We start from the raw sequence: 19190 nt of genomic DNA on the forward strand, positions 1-19190 counted from the left end.
ACCTGTTAATGACAGGCCACTGGAACGGTTCCCTCTAATATCCATCTGGGTGTGATACCTGATCACATGATGTTATGGCAGTTGTTACTTCTCATAATCAAAACACACCAATGTGCCTGTGATCACACTAACTACCGCAACATATGCCATTTCTGCAGATGCTTTTATCTGAAACGCCACAGTAGCATGACTGCATATATTTTCAGCATGGATGCTCCAGCAGGGAATCAAACACCTCATCTGAACAGCAAAACACAATCCTCTAGCCACTGAGCAGCACAGCAGGACTAACTAACAATTTTTCACACTTTCAATTGATCTGTTGATTATTTTGCCAAATAAATGATTAGCTGTTTAGTACTTAAACTGTAAAAACCAAAGTGGCATCTTCAATTTACTTGTTTTTATAGTCTAAATGGTTAGTCAGTTAGTCGATTCGTAATTATCTCAATAATTTATTGATCTTTTAAGAAATTTTTTAAGCAGAAATTTAAAAATGTATTTAAAAATAAATTCCTCAGATTCCAGCTTCTCAAATGTGAATATTTGTTTCTTTGGTCTTCTATTATAATACAGTTAATATTTTGGGTTTTGGACGGTTGGTCAGACAAAGAAAAAGAAAAGATGTCACCTGCAACATTTTTCACTATTTTCCAACATTTTAAGGACCAAACAATTTTTTATTACTCATAAAAAATATCAGCAGATTAATGAATAATGAAAATAATCAACTAATCTGCTGTTGTTTTCTTAAATAACTTAATAAAATCTAATAGAATAACAAAAAACTCTTGTCAGTTTTCCGAAACCCAAGATGACATCTTCAGTTGTCTTGTTTTATCTGACCAACAGTCTATAATCCCAAAAATATTCAGTTTACAATTATATAAGACAGAGAAAAGCAGCAAATTCTCTCAATGAAGAAGGTAAAATGAGAAAATTTGTGAGTTTTTGCTTTATAAATGACTCAACGGATTCATCCATTATCAAAATAGTTCTCAAACATTTTTTTCTGTAGATCAATTAACTGATTAATCGACTAATCGTATCAGCATTAATATATAGCAACACATAGTGAAATATATGAAAACCGTTCTTTGCATATGCTGTATAAATCGTGACCTATCAGAAGCCCCCGGATGAAGCGAGAATCGCTGCCAAACTACGTTTTGAGGAGGATTCAGTGAGGGAGTGCAGCAATGACACGCTGGTGTTAATTAGACAGCAGCAATGGAGGGATCGCTTGATCCAGTGCTCTGGCAGCCAACCGCAGCCTGGTAATCAGGTCACGCAGATTGATATGATAATCCCAGGGGCACAGCATGAAAGGAAAGGCTAACTCTGCATTGGCAGGGAGCGAGCCACGGATGTGAGGGGGAGATATCCCTCTGAAGTCAGAATCATTCTCAGGCCTTGGATGGCAAGTTGAGTACTGAGGAGAGAAAGAAAGAGAGAGAGAGAGAGAGAAAAAAAAGTCGAGGGAGAATAAGAGAGAAAAATCATTCCTTCTATATAGATAATAATCTTGGCTACTATGGAATTTCACTCAGTGGCAGGAAAAGACGCTGAGAGCTGAGGTGCACAAAAAAGACGGCAGATGGGATCCAATACATGTGACAGAGGATTGTGTAGCATTACAGCATCCTATCTTGTTCAGAGTCAAGGTGGTAGGGCTTAGGTACCAACAGTCAAAATAAGGTGCAGAAATCTTCATAGAAGTTTCTGCTGAACAAGTTCCACTGAAGAAAGTTCAGCTGAAGAAATTGCCTCATGAAGACAGTCTACATTTTGCTTTGCAGTCAACAGTGCAGTCACACGTACTGAGAACATAATGTAAAGGGATTAAATCCCAGAATATACAAAGATTTTCAATCAGCTTCTTACTGTGAGCTACTGTATGAGGTCCTTCATGAACACAGTTTTCTGTCAAAGTTTTTATTATTTCCCATTGGAGAGTTCTTTATTTATTTCTTTGTAGCTCTTCTGACTAGTGTGAAAGCTAATGCTATACTTCCAGATATAACAGGCACTGTAGTTTTGATAAACTAATTTGGTAGGTACCTTATTTTACAAGGCCATATGGAATCATACTATATTGTAGAAATATGTCATGTATGGACATCAGAGTCTGCAGCAAATTGATAAATGCAGGGAATGTGCACTGTTTGTTGATCACAAATCAGGATTTCTCTGAAAATGAAATATTTATTGTTTCATCTATCAATACAATCTGAAAACCCATTACAGAAAGAGGAGTGACAGTGTGCATATGGAACACCTGTCTACGTATATGATGCAGCGCACATATCAGATACATTAGATCCTGTCCAGCTTTGATCCTGATATGCACCCAGTTCACATGGGGGAACTGATATTCTTCCCCATATCAAAGACATTCTGTGTGGCTGCATCACAGCCACGCAAGTTGCCAGATAACAGTCACTCATCAGCAATGCACTTTTCTTGACATTTGCAACCATGTGCTATTACCAAAAAGGCCTTGACTTTCCTGGAGTGACATTTAGGCCCTGAGTGAGATATACTGTATCAACATTACACGTTGCAAATGGGGACCAAAATCTATTCTGCCTTCATGGAAATGTTAAGAAAACACAGAGTGGGTGTAAGGTGAGTGGAAATGCAAAATAACAAACACAAGCAAGATTTTTATTACACACACACACACATATATATCATATACTGTGTGTATATATATATATATATATATATATATATATATATATATATATATATATATATATATATATATATATATATATATAAAATACATCAAAAATTTATTGAGATGAGACTGTGGAGACAAACGTGTGTTAACCTTAAGTGAGGGATAATTAATGCTGCATTAACTCATTTTTTCCTACTTGGGGGCAGAGGAATTGCAAAATGAGTCAATATACAGCTCTAACATATTAATGGGAAATGGGTGTATTTACAAAGTGCTTTGATCCAAAGCTCTTTACAGTTGTGGGGTTTTTTTTGTTGTTGTTTTTTTTTACTGCTCATTCACCCATTCACACACACCAAAAGCAGCTACCATGCAAGGTGCTGGCCTGACCATCAAGAGCAGTTCAGTGTCTTGCCCAAAGACACATTGACATATAGACAGGAGGAGCGGGGGATCGAACCACCAACCCCCGTGATTAGTGGATGGCACAATATTTGGAGAATGGTTTCTGTTTAGTTTTTGTTTTTTACTATTTGCTCTGTTTTGGTCTCTCACAACTCCTGAGAAAAATATCTATCTGTTTAGCTTCTAAGAGTTTGAATTTCCTAGTTGCTAACTTTGGTGGTGGGCAATGAGTGTACAATGGGTTTATTTGAGCTAGCTGCAGCTGTCTGCTGCTGCTGGAAACATTTTTGGTGAGAACAGTTAAACTCTACCATGCTGTAAATTTGCCGAACCAAACCAAAGTTGCAATACACGATATTTAGCCACTAGATGTCACACTATAGCTCCAACATGTCGTTTAATCAATAAAGTTGGGCCAAAAAAAAAAAAAGAAGAAAAAGAAAGCAGTTCTTAAACCAACAGCTCACGAAACTCCGATCAAACCATCTCAAATGCTTTCAGAAACATATTTTAGTGTACTGTTTAGCTGTAATTTGAGAAAGTTTGTGACACGGTCGCCATCTTGGAAACGGATGTGGAGGAAATGGAGGGACTCATACACTAACATGCACGCTCACATGCACTAAGTAAATAGTTGTTTGCTGACATCCAGTGAGGCTGAATGTCATTTATTGCACCTTTAAAGAGGCTTAAAAGTATTGATGCACAGTTCCAACGTTTTCTCTACAGATATCGATTCCAAGAGCTTGCCAAATTTAAACTATGTACACCCCGATACTTGGAACTCATTGGGAAAGTTTTTATGTAAGGTAACAAGAGGTCAGACTTTGCTCCAGTATGGAGCTAAAAACTGAGCCAGCGGCCCACCATAACAGATAGCAGAATATTGAATTATGGAATGACATTGATGGTGAAACTTTTTAAAATGTATGATTGTAAGATGGCTGATATATATGAGGTGTTATGGTGAATCGATTTGGTGTATCTCGACTAAAAACACGTTCAGGGCTGCAGAGTTTCATCACTGCAAGCAACCCCTTTCACATTACACGTATTAATTTTATTAATGTATAAAAAATGTTAAGTGAAGCTTTGTTTTATTTAGCAGTACATGTTCTGAAAACATTTAGTTGGAAGGAAGATTATAGAAATAGTCTTATTAAAAACGTAAATATTAATTCAAACATATTAAGTATACATGTAAACACATAAGTTCATTTTGTATCAAAATACCAAGTCTTCAAGTCCTTACAGGTTTTCACATAATCTGATCACTTTCTGGTCTGTGTCATTAAAAATGCCAAACGCTTAGAGGGCACAGCAGCGTATTCTGTGTTTCCTGAATATCATTTCAGGGGCTAATGAGTAGTCACCAGAGGAGAGAGATACACAAGCTACACTGAGAACACAATGTTCAACAAACTGACAGAAAAGAAATGAATGAGAGAGAGACCCAGACAGAGAAAGAGGCGTTATCAGATGCATTTTAGACAGCATGTAACCCAATGGAACGGCTTTGCTTTAGAGAGGCTGCCTTGACCTTTTCAGTATTCATCACCAGATTGCATCTCCAGCCCCTAAACCAATCAGCACTGTGGAATTTCCAGGTCAGCGTAACCACCTCAAAGTAAAGGTCAATATGGAGCATCCAGGTTCCGCAATAACTTGGAGATGGTGCATGGCGAAGAGGTTTATCTACCTGGCAAATGACATATTACCCCACTGTGGCTTGAGTCCCTTTTAGTCCACTGCGGGACTATGTTGGCTGGCTGCAGAAAAAGGTTTGTCATCTTAAAAAAAAAATGCTGGTTCAGTCTATGTCAACCTCAGTTCAGATTGTGCAGATACACATTGTGGCGGATACACATGGATATTGGTATTGTTATTAGTGACTGGTGGATCAATGCCAAAAGTATTGACAGTGTAATACTTGTAAAGTATCAATTTTAGGAGTAGAGCTGATAAATATTGCAGTCTCCATCCCAGTTATACATCACACAGAATCGTGGATGTAGATTCTAGAAATCCTGAGCCCTGTCATTGAAGAGCCAATCCTCAAAGATATCAGTGCCTCTGTGGCTAACGGGCTGGAGGTGGATGAGACCACAAATGTGTCTGTTAAGAAGCGGCTTGATGTTCACGTTAGGTATAATTTTATTCAGAGAATGACAACAATTCTGACTTTCAATAATTTTGAACGGCATGTCTTTATTATGTTTAATATGTCTCTTTGTTCATCAGATACATGGACAAGGAGGGGCTGTTTACAGCCAATTTCTGGGCCTGGTGACAGTAAGTGATGGATGAGCTGACACCATTGTCAAAGCAGTAAGGGAGGTCCTCACAAAAAAGAACATTCCCATCCAGAAGATTTATGGCCTGAAGACAGATGGAGCAGTTGTCATGACTGGTATACTACCATCAAAAACAAGGTTGATATTTACTGCTTAAAAACTAAATCATGATATAAAACATTTTTTGTCCTGAAACAGGGAGAGAGAGTGGGGTGGCCATGCAGCTACAGGACACCTTCCCATGGTTGGTGTCAGTTGCATGTGCCCCACACCACCTCGCCCTGTGCTGTACGGACGTTTCATCAGGAGTGGCTTATATGGACTACTTCAGGGACATTTTACAGCAGCTACACCTATACCTTAGGAACAGTGCTAATGGCACAGCTGGACTCTGGGCTCCAGCAGAGTGCTTGGGCATGGATAACCTGAAAGTGAAGGTATCATAAAGGGAAAAAATATCTATTCCATATTTGGAGGCTGTCGCAAGCCATGGCCATTTCCAACCTGCAGCAACACCTGAGCACTGTCCTGGTGGCCTTGGCCAAGAAAACTGAGCTTAAGAAATGACCAACAGCCAAGGCGTTGTACAGCTTACTGATCACCCACCGTTTTGTGGCATCGGTGCACCTGCAAGTGGATGTGCTACCACATCTCAGCAGGCTGACGAAAGTGTTCCGGAAGGAAAATGTGAACTTCGTGGCTCTGAAATTTCAAGTACCCTCCAGTATTTTATTTCTGACACCACTGACCATACACTGTTCATACTAACCAGATACCTGCAGTTGCATTTACACCTATTCTGTCTCTTTGTTATTAGGTCCCTGTAACAATGGCCTGCCTCTGAGCAATTAAGGATGCTGGAGACTGTCAGCCAACTGGGTCTTTCCTGTCAAAGCTCGACCCAGACCTGGACAACCCTGCTGGACTCAGGGCTTATAATATTGTCCATGAGGAGGAGAGGAACAAGAGAGGTAGACATGAAGAGGGACTGACTAGGGATGAGCTCTGGGCCCAGTTCAGGAGCCAAGTATGTTCGTTTTAGATGCCTTTTAAATGTTTTGTATATGGACAAACAAGTTTCAGTTCAATAGTTTGTTTTTGCTATGGTTAGGTGATGGATCCATATACTGATGGCCTACTGGAGAGCCTGAGGAGGAGGTTTCAAAACCTGAACCTTTTAGGCCTTCCATGTGCTCATCCCTCGGGCAGCGGCTGATGATAAGACAGTTAACGTGGCCAATTTGCAGCTCCTTGCTGGCAAATTTTTACAGAGCCATGAGGTGCTGCAGGAATGGCCTTCTTTCAAGCAGCAGATGCTAGATGGGGCATTCAATGTATCATGAAATGAATTACAGTGAGTCATATGCCTTTTCACAAGTTTTCTAGCCTAGATTGATGGTTGTGTTTAATTTGTTTCAGGACATGGATCAGCAGCACCTGATGTAGGGCCTTGCATCAGAAGTGGGTGAATGGGGGCAGCTCTACCCATCACTGAGCAAGCTGGAGGCCATTGGCCTGACCACCCCAGTTTCCAGTCCCATATCCACTCCTCTGTTGATTATTATTTTTGTATTTACAGTTGAAGACTGACCGCAGAAATCGTTTACAGGGGGAACACCTTGCCACTTGTATGCGCTTGAGCATCAATGGCTCAATGGCTCATTGTTTTAGACCCACCTTGAACCTTGAGTGTTTGGGGATGAGAATAGGATAGGGTAGGGAGCTTAAAGAAGTGGAAGGAAGGGAATGGAGGGGACGGCAGAAAGGTTGGGAAGGCCAGAGGTGTGAACGATGGGTAGTATTTGTAGTATTTGTTATGTGATGTTACTGTATATGGGTGGTTGTTGATATAATAAATTTTTTGTTCAATAAATGTCAGTTGTTTTAAAGATTACACTTTTATTATGTTCAATAAAAGTATATTTTCCTAAGTCTTGAGACACCTCATATGTAAGCTAGACAGACATAACCCTTGCACAAATGTACTGTGTTTACTAAGCCCTCAAGACCTCTTCTAGTGCCAGTAAATACATAGAAACCTCCCAGCAGGGTATGCTTTGCATGCATCCAAAAAAAAATTTCACATCTGCTGCTACAATTCCATCCAAGGGGGAACACTGAACATTTATCTTCATCTGAGTTATGAGTGTGCAGCTTTTCCACTTTTTTTGATGTCTGCTAGCAAGCCAGCACCTCACTAGAATAGGTGTGCGTTTTCTATGCTATCAAAGTGATTGTATCTGAGGTAAGGGTTAAAAAACTGGACGAGGCGACTCTTTGGCTCAGCCCCTCCAACATGGCTCCATCGATTTCCAACAATAGTTGTCCATCTGGAGTCTAACTCCACCTCACAGATATAGAGATCAAAGCACTGATAACAGAGGGCAGATGTGTGGAAACACAGGCCTGACTGTGTTTCTGAACCATCACTTTGGCTCCCTCCAGATATAGAACAGAGGTCTGCAGTTAAACGCAGTGGACGTTAAATACAAATAAGCAAAATGGTTTTTGGTTTAGTTTCTTATTCTTTAATGAAAAAAAATAAGAGGACATCTAATCCAAGTTTAAGGTTGGTTTGTTGTATCGTTGTGCAAAAGCAATATTTTTTCACCCCAGAGAAGAGCCATTGTTCTAATATTTTGTCACATTGTATTGACAATAACAACAGCTATGTCTAAAAGAATTTTACAAACTGCAATCAGCAAAGAGCACATCAGACTGGCTCAACTAACACTGCTTATCAGCCTCTTAAATGTAAACATGTCACCAATCACTCACATGTAGCCTACCATTACAACCACACTTTTTCCAACTACTGTATAGGTAATTAAGAGTTGATCTCGGCACTTAATAAAAGTCATTATGTCACAGTAATTAAACATCAGTCACAACTTAAATTAAGATGAAAACCAAAGAAAGCTTGTAGTCATTTATATTCTTGTGAGCACACTGGCATGAAATGCCACATGTAAACATTTTCTGTCACAGGCAAGCAGGCTGACATTATTTTAAATCTTTTAGTAAGACCACCTGAGGCTTTGGAAAAGAAAATTCTGTTAACAGGTAATTTCTTTACACTGTTGAATCACAGCATGAGTGATGAAATGAACAGGTTGGGAGTTGAGAACAGCAAGATGTAATAGAAATGTCAATTCAATTAAAACTGAAATGTAGTGGTTATTCTTGTGTGTAAATTCATACTAATAAAGTGAGGTTTATAAGTTTTAGAAAAACAAATGATTAAGCTTATGAAGTGAGGATTTTTGATGAGGATTTAACTACTTTGATGTCTGTGATGTCCAAAACATATTTTGTTGAAGGATGATTGACACAGTTACCTCAAAAGAAGGTCCTTCAATCGTCATGTATTCCTTGTGTGAACATTAATTTTTCTGAATGTGAATGTACAGTAGGAGTGAGAGTGTCAGCTCTGTAATGGACTGGTCACCTGTATAAAGAATTTCACTTCCTCCTGTCAAGTGAATACCGAGATACACTGCCCCTGCAACCATGAACAAGTGGAACAATTAATAAACAAATGCATTAATTGTTATAATTATGGCAGTCCATTAAGCTTTCACAAAATATTGTGTCAAAATGTTTTGTAAAATGAAAGTTATGGAAGTAATATCTAACTTTTTTTTTAAGATTTTTTAAAAGGTTGTGTTTTTGGTGGTATGAAGTCAAGCATAACTGGTGACATAGGAGTAAACTAGTGCCAATTTGTTTTGTTTTTGACTGAATCAAAGCCCCAGCAATACTGGATATTTTGGGGCCGATATTGATGTCAATATTTAAGAGTCTATAATAATAATAATAATAATAATATATTGGCCAATAGTCCATTGGCCATAGTGTATGTTTTTTTAAACATACACAACATAACATAAACATGTTTAATAATAATTCCTCAAATTTGCTTTTTTAAAGTATTGTGACCATGATGTGTAGTGAGGAGGACATTTTAGAGTTAAATAAATCAATGCTCTCTGGTGGACAAACACATTGGCCCGGCAGATTTAACAATCCAGCTCCAGTTTGAGTCAGCTAGCCTGTATGCCATGGATGCATTAAGAGAACTGGATACGGCGCTGCTATTCAACCCCGCTGCTAATTTTCTCCAGTGGCCAATCGCAGTATTGCAGCAAAAAAAAGTCCCCTGCAGCCTGAAAAGCATTTTCCCTGTAGACCACCATTTTGAAAGAGACATCTATAAAACTGTTGATAGGACACCTTAAACTGCAAACACAGTCAATTATTACTCTTTGTATTATGATTTTTTAAATAATGAAGGTTTTAGATTTGTAAAATTATCCCAGAGCCTAAAAATGATTTTAACATTCGCAACATCATCCCAACAGATGACAGTCTAACCTGGAAAAACCTGGAAACTAGAAAACTTATGCACCATCTTTGATGGGTATGCAGTTCCTATAATAAATCAGTGCTGTATACACACAATTTATGTAGAGTAGTAGATAATTAAAAAAATGTATCACTAAGGATTAGGAATGGCAGTTGAACCTGAAAGCAGAAATTGTAACAGAGTGATATGTCCTAACAGTGGTCTGATGTGAATACCAGCAGTTGGCCTAAAAGTTAGAACCACAGGCCTCTCATCCACCAAAAGAGTGACTTTGTTCAGCACATCTGGAGAGTCTGCATACACATTTCTGCTGTTATATATATACATGCACAATATACATTCACTGTATGTTCGCTATATGAGCTGAGGGTTATCAGATTTTATGCACAGACACCCTCAATGTAAGGACTATGCTTTTATCACTCTTCGATTTTGCTGCAACAGAGCCGGAGTGAATTCCATCAAGATAGCATGGAGGATTTGATAACTTGGACTAGAGATTCTGCCTTTTCCACAGACAGTTTCTTAATGCATCTCTGCTGCCGCCTGGCACTAATGGTCAAGAGTGGCTACTAATACTCTACTGCTGGATATTTAATCACCCAATCAATCTTACCTGTGACAAAGGTTTCTTAGCTACACTTGGCAAGAACATCTCTGCCTGCAATCTCCACCACATTTCCCCCGTCAATGGAACGGGAGAATAGGTGGAGAGGAGAAAAGAAGGGGAGGCGAGGGGGAGAGAGGAGAGGGGAAAGGAGATGGGAACAGAGAGGAGGAGGAGGAGGGGGTGTTTAATCTACTGATTCAATTCCTGCCAATGCCCGTCACTCTCCCTCTCTGTCAGGGAGGGCAAATGGAGCATGCAGCCCAAAACACCAGACCAAATCACATTTTCTCTCAACTTCTCCGCCTCTCTCTTGCTGTCTCTTTTGCATCTCTATGTCTATCTCCTGCTCCATCTCTCACTCTCTCTCCATCTTTCTGCCTCTCTATTGCATTTACCTCCCTTTTCGCACCCACTCTCCGACTGACTCCCACTCCCCACATCCTTCAACCCTGTGAAAACAAAGTCTTTGAACTGAGCACTTATCTGAAAGAATTTGTAATCCAAAGACTTTGTGTTTCTTGCTCTAGGTCACCGATTAGACAGTCAGACCTCTAAAGCAAATCTGCAAAAATGATCATCCACACAATCAATTTATCTTAAAACTAAATGTAGCTGACGGAGTAAGTCAACCAGTCAGACACATTTTGTCAACTAGGGAAATTTATTCTTAATTGTCAGCTGCACATAATGGCACTCTGACCTAGAAGCGGTGAAAAAGAGAAATCCAAAGATTTTTTGATTACCTTGGGTAACCTCTAAAGTCCAACTGAAATTAAATTGCCTTTATTGTCTACTACAGCATATCTATCTGCTTTGTAAATCACTTGTCCTTTGCTCTTCTTTGAGAAAAAAAAATCAGAAACTAAATGAAAGAAATTTATATTTTAAATTCTACATGATTATGCCCCCTAGTCAAACATTGTTTTGATTAAATACTATTCTGCCGACTGCTTCCGTAGCTGCAGAGTTATTTTCAATAAAGCAAATCAAATCTTGAATAAAGCGATAACGTGGCGTTCTATCGTAGGCAGACCAGATGGTCACACTGAGCTGGATAGCATCCTACTACAGTGGTTCTCAAAGTGGGGTCCAGGGACCCTCAGGGGTCCTTGAGGGGGCTCCAGGGGGTCCCCACCAAAATGGGAATCATTTTTTTCACTATAAATCCATCTATAAGTAGCACAATGACAGAATGTATGATTATTTTGGTCATGAGTTTTGTACGCTGTAAAGCACCCTGGGACAAAATTATCAAACGGGGATCCGTGGTCTAATTTGTGTCAGTTTAGGGGTCCTTGACATGAAAAAGCTTGAGAACTACTGTGCTACACAACACAAAAGCCACAGACTATAAACAACATTAGCTTTCCTGCTAAAGTCTCCTTCTTATCTAATTTACTTGAAAAATTGCTCTCTAACTCATTTCATTCATTAATTTACTTTTTTTTCCTGTTGATTAATGAGCACTGTCCCTGTCAAATAAATAAAGTAAATAAATTAAAAAAAACACACATCTTGTCCTGCACCTTAGCTTCTTGAATGAGCCACCAAACATTCACCATTCACTCAGGCTAGATAGCTAATAAGCAGGCTACATAGCTAATAAGCTGCAGCACATTAAACAGCATGTCAACATACCTGCAAATGTCACTTCTGCTCCGTTAGATGTTGGTTTGGTCATTGCTCTTCAAAATCCCTGTTAGCAAGACACTGTCTGCCCATAACTTGTAGCTACAGCAGTTTGTTTACTTTGTCTTTGTTCCATATGGTGCACCAAGGAACTTCAATGTCAGTTGGTCTGATTGAAACATCTCAACAACCAAAGCCATAAAGTTTTGTACAGACGTTTGTCATTCCAAGATGAGAAGATCCTCATAACTTTGGTGATGCCCTAACTTTTCCTCTAGGGTTTCAAGTTTCCACATCACACTTTTGTAAGTTGCATATTGAACCATGATTGGCTCCAAACTACTTGTGATGTCACAAATCACGCTCATAGGTACATGCCTTAAACTCAGTTTTAAGGTAAGCAGATGAATGTGAAAACTGTCTTCTAGTGTCAAACTCTGCACAGTGAAGCTCAAATATCCAACTGAAGTAACAAGAAGAAAAACACAATTTTTAACTTGGCATGGGGGGGGGGGGACTTTAAGTGAAATATTGGTCATCAATCTATCTTTTAACTGTGTATTTGAGAAAATACTTAAATAATGATATGAGCCAGCATAAAATCATTGGTCATATAAAATACATTTCTGAAGTACTGCTCACCCTCCTCGCTATATAATCATATTGTAATTCGGCTAATAAACACTCCTCCCTGAGTGTTTCTGGTGATGGGAATGTAATGGGACTTATATGATATCTTGCCAGTGATGTGATGTATAAAGAGGACTACAAGAATAAATATGTGTCATGAGATGATATTCTTTTATTAAGCTTCTATATAATTTTCCTCTTGCTTTTATCTGTCTTTCTACTGTGGCTCTGCACCTTGCACAGGGAGTGAAGCAGACATGCAATATGGCTGGATCACTCCCACAAGCCACATACTGTGAGATGAATTATACTGTAATGTTTTTCTCAATTTCCGTCTGTTTAATTGTATTATTCATAAACTGTATATTCCCATGTCGCCGGTGCAATTTCAAGCCGGATGTTTGCATTCAGAATTCAATGTTACAGGTCAGTTCATCGAAATCCACAACACAGTAGGTCTCAAATTAAAAATTTACTGTCAAAATCAGAGATATGCAATATAACTCTAAAAGCATACATAGAGTATGTAATTAGTAAAATGTCTATGTCTCACTGTATCAGCTTTGCTTTGCAGTGGTAGAGATGAAGCAGCTTTATTCATCCTCCTGCCAGCTTACTGAGTTGACACATTAGCATACATGCCTTATGTTCTGTCTTTTTTCCATCCTCTTTTCATCTGTGCAGAGCCCGAGGCTGAGAGTGCCACTGTGCCGCTCTAAGCTTTGTCACCCTCACATGGGGCCCCTGGCTAGCCACGCCAGCTCTCTCTTCAGTCCTCTCATTTACACCCAGCATAATTAAGAGCTTCGACCCTAAAAAGCTGGTGACTCTTGTAGAAACAACTCCAAGAGGATTTCACACTAAAGCTGCCAAAGCAGCTGAGGGACTGAAGTCAGAAATAACGGTGCAAACTTTCTGTGAGTGACTCACTGGAATTACAGTGCACAAGAGACTCAATATATAAAAAGTCCAGCCTGTCCTCATAAGAAAACAACAGTATAGGTCAAAAACTCTGCTGGCAAAAACGACCTATAGTTATGTTTGAGTGACAGATGGTATCTAACAGCCATGGTAATTATGACACAAAAGAGAGAAGTGACGCAGTTCAGATAATGTCTATATTAGGTGACAAATGTCCATATTCAGAGGTGGCAGGTTAAGTGGATGACTAGATGGATAGATGGCAAAAAGTGGACTTAGCTACAGGAGACCGCTGTTTGCTTCCCATTTCCAACCATAACTATGTTGTGTTGTTTCCTGTTGCCAGGACGACGGAGACTGCCAAACTTTAAGGAAGTAGCAACTTTAACCCACACCACGTTTCAAGTGATCATTGTAACCTAAACCATGACTTTTCCCTAACCCTAACCAAGTGGTTTTTGTTCCAAAACCTAACCAAACCACAGCTTTGTCACACCATTAAACATAATTATTTTTTAACAGTGATTTGTAAAGGTTTTGGAAAGCACAGATAGATGTGGCATATATGTGTCTTTCTGGAGTGCATGGTACAATCAACCTATGTGGTCGTTTAATTATGAGGATGTGTTGAAAAAGTCATCCATGGACAGTGTAATATAAGACACAGTACTCCCATTACAGCTGCTTGTCAGCATACCCATACTTAGCATTAAGGGAAGTGCTATAAAGAAATTGAGATGTTATGAAAAGAAAAATACCAATAAATCTTGTAGTTTCTCTTCCACTTTCACTGATAACTCTCTAGGTTTCAGTGAAAAATGCAATACTGTTTTCCTCTTCTGCCAGTTGGATCTATAATCCAGTACTCTGAAATGTGTGTTCTTGTATTACATATAGCTCCCTTTTTCTCCAGGGAACCTTTTTTGGAACTCAATGAGTAAGTGGCAATCAAGGTAATCCACTTAAAAGGGTCAGTACAATGGGGACTTGAAATTTTTAGATTACAAAACCAAAACCACTCTGGGGATTGCACTGTATTTCATTATTGTAAATAGACCTTGTCCCAAATTAACAATATTAATAAGCCATTTTAGTGATGGGATGTGTAAAACATCTTCATACAGCAAAGTCGATCATTGGTCATGATTCTATTGAATCCCATCTGAGGATTTTGCTGATCTGCAGGCTGAATTGGTGGGAAGTAACACTAGTAGTGTATTTTTTCCAAGTTTGACAAATTAAAGGAAAAAACAACATAAAGTGTCTTAGTAAGGTGTTAGGCCTCCGTGTGTCACCGGAACAGCTTCATTGCACCTTGGCATCAATTCTACAAGTCTCTGAACTCTACTGGAGGGATGAACACCATTCTTCCAAAAGATATTCCCTCATTTGGTGTTTGGATGATGGTGGACACGTCAGTCTAAAATTTCCCCTAAGTGTTCAATTGGGTTGAGATCTGGTGACTGCGAAGGCCATAGCAAGTGATTCACATCATTTAATACTCATCAAACCATTCAGTGACCCCTCATGCCCTGTGGATGGGGGCACTGTCAAACTGGAAGAGACCACTCTTATCAGGATAGAAATTTGATCAGTCAGAACAACTTTGTATTGATTTGCAGTGACCCTTCCCTCTAAGGGGACAAGTGGACCCAAACCATGCCAGAAAAATGGCCCCCACAGCATAACAAAGCCACCAGATCCCCTCACTAAAGGGGTCAAGCATTCAGGCCTGTACCGGTTTTTACTTTAATTTGTCACCCTTTTGTAAATATTGGTTATGGTTAAGTTACGGCAACTAAACCTACTTGGATATGGTTTATTCAAATAAAATTATTTATCATCAAATGTCAATATCGCTTTTGTCATTTCTTTAAATTTAATACTCTATTTATGGAACATTGTGTTAGTATGTGTGATTCTGTAATTGTATTATTATAGTGTATTACTGTGTATTAATTGTCCAGGGAGTGGCTAGTTTTAGTCAAACTTAAAGGACAGGTTCACAATTTTTTAAGTCTGTCCTAAAAACAACAGTCAGGTGCCCAAATGAACATAGACGCATGTTTTTCTTGCTGTAATCATTCCTCCTGTTCATACTGACCGTTAAGAGATCCCTTCAATGTAAGTGATGGGGGACAAAATCCACAGCCCTCCTTCCATACAAAAATATATTTAAAAGTTTATTTGAGGCTAACATTAGGCTTCAGCCACCAAAATTTGTCAAATTAGGTCCATATCTTTCAAAGTTACTGTCTTTCTTGTGCCAAATTCAAAACATTGGAAAACACTGTCAAAAAAAGACTCTTAGGAAGATTAGAAGACTAGATATCCACTTTATTTTACTAACTCAGATGGCTTGAGCCTCAAATTATCTTCAGATAAACTTTTTACTTAAAACAAAGACTGTAAATTTTGTCTGCCATTACTTACATTGCAAGTGCATTTGGAGGGGATCTCCTAATGGTCAGTATGAACAAGAGGAATATTACAACGAGAAAAACCTGTTTCAGTGTTCATTTGGGTACCTGACTGTTGTTTTGTTTAAGACATTGACTTGAAAAATTGTGAAGCTGCTCTTCAATCTTTGTGGTTGAGAAAAATCCAGATGGACACTAACCATGATATCCAGTGTTAAAGACAGTTGTTTTGTCATCTATTTGCCCCAACCTTGCCCCAAGCTTCCTCATTTTTCAGTGGCATGAAAATGTAAGATTACTTCCTGTTTGCTTCTCTTTTAACAAACAGCAAAATGTTTTTCATTCTGGTGAAGATAGTCTCTACAAAACAACAAGTGGAGTAAAAAAGACATTGTCTTTTAAGTGCTTACTACATTGATGTTAGTCATTAGATAGTCTATTATTGAGTCTGGTACTACTTTGATCCCATCAGAGTAAAAGTCTCAGTTTCTTGGACAAATAAATTCAGGACAATTAGATGTAAGCATCAGGTTTCCTTATTCAAGTTCACAGTGAACCTCTCATTCAGCATCCAATAATCCACAGGATAATCAACAAGGCCTGTATCACTCACCAACAGTCCGTGACCTCTGTTATTATTCCATCAACAGGAGAATCCAATACTTACAGTAAGATTACTGACAACACATGTGTAATGTATACACCAAAAGGCTGGCAGGTGGGCTTTACAACACGCTGAATAACAACAAACTCACATCCAGTACGCAGGCTGGAGAGATCCCCCGCGTCGGAGATTAAAGAGGTGACCCTTATTTCCCGTAGGAGCACTTACATCCCATCTCCCTCCAACCCCTCCAAATCCCCCCTGAATACATGATCATTGCTGAGACGGCAACCTGGAGGATTGGATGTAAACATCCCAGAGAGAGAGGAAGAGAAGCTGGCTCCTCAGAGCTCCTCTATCAACTTGATGGGAGGTGTTATTTCTTAAGCAGGCAGCCAATATCCATGCGATCTGTCAAGGACGGGCAGAGGATGGCGGAGTAAGACAGGAGACAGCCCTAGACAGCCCCATACAGCATAATGTCCTTTTGTGGGTGCATATGTGCATAAATACACACATATACATGCACCAATCTTGAAGTTCTTGCATAATTCAACAATAAGAGGGATTAAAGACCACCATCCTGGAAACCCTGTGTTATTACAGGGATTTCACTCTGGATTGTGAATGGATGATCATATTCAAATCACCGCATAAGAATGACTGAAAGGCATCCAATTACTGACACTGTCGACATTACACTCCACCTTATTCTATGCAGGTATCCCTGGGAGCAGAAATAAGAAATATGAGTCATTGCACTCCCCCACACAGCTGTCTTCTGGGGTTGTCTTATGCAGCGGACACATCTGCTTGTCACATTTCATCTATGTCACTTTGCATTGCTGTCATGCTTAAATAAATGGCTAATTGTGAACACATATAATATACGGTGCTATTGCAAACATCAGAATCCATAGCCTATAAGTTGAATTATTGTTATGTTGACACAGGTATTATCACAACAAGCTTCAAGATTACCACAGAGTAGCATATTTACATTTAACTTCATTGCTGTAACTTTAAGCATCACGAAGCAAAAAGAAAACAACATATACAGCACTGTTTTCTTTTTTCTGGTTGAGTGAACAACGTCTGATTATTTCAAGTGTTGCTTGTTTAATTATTGATATCTAAGGTTGTTTTTCACCTAGCAGATGCAGGCTAACAGTTAATGTAGCCTAGCCATTTTGGATCCCTTATCATGAAAGAATTGTCACCACATTTTTCAGAAAACTAAACTTGTCAGTGCTTTCTGGAGGATAAACAACAATGGCTAAACTGTTTGTAAATTGCCTCAAATCTTTGGGAGTTCTGTACTGCTAGCCTATTTCTTTGGTTGACACATATCAATACAAAGCATATCTGTCATAGTTAACATCACTCAATAATATCAGCCACGCTAATGTATCAGTTGGGCTCTTGTAGGGCTACAGACTTAAATAAGTTATATGTCCTAAGCAAATCATCTTCTTTTAGCAAGTGTCATGTTTTGTAAAAGTGATCATTCCTGTTCAGAACAAGGCAGCAAACCATTTGAGGTGTCCTGATACAACTGAAAATGTTGCCTTGGTGGATGGAAGTCTTTTTGTGATTTGTAGAAACCTTCTACTTTCATTATTTTTTTGTCCACTTTCATGCCAGGAAAGTATCCCTTTAAAATCATCTGTAAACATGTTTTAGAATTTATAAAATGGACAGATGTGTGGGGGGAAATTAAGAAGATTACTTTTTCTCAAATATGCATGTTAATGCAGTCACATGTTTCAAAATCTCATTAGATCTGCTGATTTGGGGAGGGGGAGTGGCGTTGCAAGTATGATGTGTATATCATGATGTTCTTAATTATTATTTTCACAATAATGTTGCTAATGTGCCTGCAAACCATTTGCCTGTACTGAAGGAGACATCAAAAAAGGCAGTGCCATTGAAAGTAACAAGTGATGCCATGTAACCAGAGTACTGTCTTGGCGTCACTTGGCATGATTCAGTCATTTGAAGAATTTAATCTGGCATTGTTTTTCTTAGTCAGACAGTAGAACAGAAAGCTGTGTTGAGTCATCATTCTTTATAAGTTGGCTCTGGTGCCCTTTTGTCCAGGAGTAGCTGGTTTATTATCAGGGCCAGAGGGGGATGTCAGGGCCCAGAAGAACTGTTGAGCTGGAAGTCCCAGCTTCACGGCTTGTTGCTCCCACCTCTGCGACCCACAGCACAGGGTGCACAGCTTCGAGCAAGGACACCAGAGAGAGCCTGTGCGTGTTTAGGTGCGCTAGTGGTCTGTGTTTGTGTGTAATTAACAGAGAATGTTTTTGCACAAGTAGGGGAGCATGTGCATTCAGTGCATGTGTCCTCTCTAATTAATCTCTGTGTAGCATAATTAACAAAATACCCCAAAGGTAGACTGCATCACTAACTTGAATCTAAAACTGTGCCACACTCCCCAAAAACAACCACTACTTTATATCTTTTTGCCTTGTTTACCTTTTTACATGTCTAAGATTCATCTACTGAACAAGAAGCAGTTTGTGACAGCAAACATAAGCAGGCACGAGACAATCTGAAATGCATTCATATGAAGTATGCTGGCATTTCTCCAGATGTATATTCATGGCACACACCTGTTTT

At 39.1% G+C, this 19190-nt stretch overlaps 1 protein-coding gene and 1 long non-coding RNA gene across 2 annotated transcripts in view; both read left to right on the plus strand.

The window, feature by feature from the left end:
* LOC122980554 (adenosine receptor A1-like) overlaps window positions 1–19190 on the plus strand; it is a 719840-nt gene that overhangs the window by 275145 nt on the left and 425505 nt on the right. The gene's annotated exons all lie outside the window — the stretch shown is intronic.
* LOC122980567 lies at window positions 4956–7049 on the plus strand. Its single transcript, XR_006403053.1, has 4 exons — window positions 4956–5237; window positions 5333–5501; window positions 5584–6412; window positions 6497–7049. It is a non-coding gene; the product is annotated as an uncharacterized LOC122980567 (long non-coding RNA).

The sequence above is a fragment of the Thunnus albacares genome, chromosome 4 (genome assembly GCF_914725855.1).
Source record: "Thunnus albacares chromosome 4, fThuAlb1.1, whole genome shotgun sequence".
Classification (NCBI taxonomy): Eukaryota; Metazoa; Chordata; class Actinopteri; order Scombriformes; family Scombridae; genus Thunnus; species Thunnus albacares.